The sequence below is a fragment of the Mus caroli genome, chromosome 14 (assembly GCF_900094665.2).
Source record: "Mus caroli chromosome 14, CAROLI_EIJ_v1.1, whole genome shotgun sequence".
Classification (NCBI taxonomy): domain Eukaryota; kingdom Metazoa; phylum Chordata; class Mammalia; order Rodentia; family Muridae; genus Mus; species Mus caroli.
This window is the reverse complement of record NC_034583.1, coordinates 108,471,223-108,474,436: the sequence shown is the minus strand read 5'-3', so window position 1 is coordinate 108,474,436 and position 3,214 is coordinate 108,471,223. Positions and strand designations below refer to the sequence as shown.

The 3,214-nt window shown below is 42.2% G+C and overlaps 1 protein-coding gene and 1 long non-coding RNA gene across 2 annotated transcripts in view; both read right to left on the bottom strand.

Moving 5' to 3' along the window:
• Positions 1–1,086, bottom strand: part of LOC115029242 — a 14,475-nt gene extending 13,389 nt beyond the window's left edge. Inside the window, exon 1 of the long non-coding RNA XR_003834813.1 lies at positions 841–1,086. This is a non-coding gene — a long non-coding RNA (uncharacterized LOC115029242). The remainder of the gene's footprint in view (positions 1–840) is intronic.
• The window catches only part of Hs6st3 (heparan sulfate 6-O-sulfotransferase 3), a 697,861-nt gene that overhangs the window by 560,111 nt on the left and 134,536 nt on the right, over positions 1–3,214 (bottom strand). The window lies entirely within an intron of this gene.

Here is a 3,214-nt window from a genome sequence, read left to right as displayed (position 1 = left end):
AGGTGGGGTGTGCACTAGGGGAAGGTGGGATGTACATTAGGGGAAGGTGGGGTGTGTATTAGGGGAAGGTGGGGTGTGCACTAGGGGAAGGTGGGGTGTGCACTAGGGGAAGGTGGGGTTTGCTGACAAATGCCATCCAGTCATGGAGCAGCTTTCTAAGGAGTTAAAGTAAATGTTCACTTTTGACCCTGCATTATGATAATTTTAGGAAGTGCATTATGATGATCAACTTCTTAATGCAATAACTGTGATGGTTTCAGTAACCATACATCCCCACGGCCCCAAACAGAATGCTTCCAACCAGAGACAGGCAAAGGGGAGGAAAATTCATGACATTGTCAGACTGCATGATTTCAACAATGACAGAATTAAACTCGTGAAACCAGCCTTAACATTTTACATCATAAGGCACAACCATCCAATTTGTGAATTTATAGAAGCTTTGGGCCAGATAAAATGCCATAGATTTACTACGGGATAAAAGCTATATAAAAGCAAAAGGAGTTGAAATAAAGTTTCTTTAAAGATTTTTTTTTAATTAAATTCCAAAACCGAGGTATATTCAAAACAGATCATCACCAACAATCTGGAGAGCTAAATACGCTGACAGAGAAAAGAAGTGCCCTGGTTCGTTTCCTGCTGCCATGATAAAACGCTGGCCAGAAGCAACTCGGAGAGGAATGGGTTTATTTCTTTACAGGTTACAGAAGGAAAGCAAGGCAGGAACCCAAAGCAGGAACATGGAGTGGGAACTTTTCATGGCTTGCTCAGCTTGCTTTACCATATAACTCAAGATCTCCTGCCCAAGGATAGTGCCACCCACAGTAGGCAGAGCCTTACCCCAACTAGGACATGTCCACTTGTATGTCAGGAAAAGCAAAGGTGACTTTATCTGTGTGATACACCGCTACTCCACCTTGCTTCCTTAAAAAGGTGGCTTCTCTTGGCACTGTAAAGGTAAGGAAACAAATCAGAAATTTGACAGCTTTAATAATGCTTCAAAACTATGTAAAGACCTACTGGCAAGGTTGGCTGATAGGAGAGTCTAATGGTTTGCTCTAAGAGTGTAGCCTCCGGTAAGCCAACCACAAGCCAGTGGAAGACCGTACATCTGAGACTCTTGGGCCTTGGTGTGATGTTATATGGTTAGCTATGTTATTTTAGTTATAAAAGGATGGATGGACAGATAATACCATCTATTTCACTAGATTATTAAATGGGTTGAGTAAGATAATACAAGCAAGGAGCTAGAGAAAGGACCCAAGGAGCTAAAGGGATTTGCAACCCTATAGGTGGAACAACAATATGAACTAACCAGTACCCTGGAGCTCTTGTCTCTAGCTGCATATGTATCAAAAAGATGGCCTAGTCGGCCATCACTGGAAAGAGAGGCCCATTGGACACGCAAACTTTATATGCCCCACTACAGGGGAACACCAGGGCCAAAAAAATGGAAATGGGTGTGTAGGGAAGTGGGGGGGGGGACGGTATGGGGGACTTTTGGGATAGCATTAGAAATGTAATTGAGGAAAATACATAATAAAAAATGTTAAAAATTTTAAAATAAGAAATAAAAAAATACAAGCAAATCTTTTAGTTTTGGGCTCCCAATAATCTCTGAAGAAATGAATTTGAGTCTGGGTACAGAGCTATAACATGTAGAGTCAAAGCGGGCTAAGTTAAAGCATCAATGCTTATGTGACCACCAGACTTCTGAGCTCTGAGACTATTTCTCTCACCCATGACAAAAATAAGCCTCTACTGTGCAGTTTGATGAGGAACTGAATGAGTGGATATGGGAAACATAGTGTAATTATTCAACCTAAGAAAAACTATTGTCTTCATACACTTGTGAATTCAGAGCTCTTGCTTCTTAGACCAGATCTGAGATTTAAAGTCAGTTTCCCCAGTGTGAGCTCCTAATAACGTGCTACCTTCTGGTGTCCCCCCTACATCCCACTCTTCCACTAAGGATGAAGAGGAGCAGCTGACAGGGAAGCAGATAAGGGATGTTCCAGAAACGCACCCCTGATTTGGAGAAAGAGCCCAGCATGACAGAAAGGACAGGGTAGGGACAGTGACGTATGTCCCAGAGAAGATGAGTCCCAGAGTTGGAGTTTATGGAGACAGGAAACAGGGAGGCAGTAATGGGAAAATGGACTCTTGTGCCTACTTTCTCTATCCCTCAAGCTTCTCCTTTACTTTTTGTAAAATTCCCCTTGAGTTCTGCAACCTGTCTAAGTATGTAAGAAAGTCATTCCAGATCACTGATCATCCAACAGTCAATACAGCAGCCATCTAAGCTATTCTCGGAACAACACTGAGTGCGGATATTATTTGCCTCATTAAAAAGATGATGCATTCTGCTTCTCAGAGGGCTGAGTAATTCAGAGATGGACATCGGGCCAGAAACAAAGGCTCCAAATCTCAGGTCCAGTGAGGTGGCTCAGTGGGTAAAGGTACCCGCTGCCAAGCCTGAAAACCTGAGGTCAGTATCCAGATTCCAACTGGTAGAAACAGAAAGATAAATCCCACAAGTTGTCCCCTGGCCGCACATGCAGCCCATGCCGCCTATGCAGACACATGTGCACACAAAGTAAATAAGCAAGAGATGAATGTCACCCCAGTGTGTTTGCCTTCATCATAACATTAAAGGCTAACTCCTCTTTGCACTGTTTCCCGAACCTTCTACAGTGACTGTGTACTTGACGAGTAGATTTTAAAAATAGAAAAGAAATCCAAGGGTTTAACAACAAAATAATCTATACTACAGAGCAATTGAACATTTAGATTTACAAAATTTGAACTCATGCCTTCCCTTTAAGTCTTTTTGAACACTAATTTTTCACAGTAGTATAAAGGAGCACATACAATTTTATGTTACCAAGAAATAATTTTGACCGGTAGCACTTGGGTGACATTTCTTTATGTGATTTGATGGGTAAACCCACAGCCGTCAGCACTAGCATTCGATTTAATGTAATGAACAATGATTTTTATCTCCAAGCTATCTAAGTTGTGTCTTGTTACCCATAATACTCAGGAATTACTAAGCCGCAGTTGAGCCAAAAGCTATCTCTCAAGATATGACACAGTAGACTAGAGTCCCCGCTGCCTCGGAGAACATCACGGACATGCAGTGCCTCAAATTGGGCAAAACAGGCCCATATTTTGATTTATGTCATTATGAGGATACAAGGAGACCAGGGCTCTG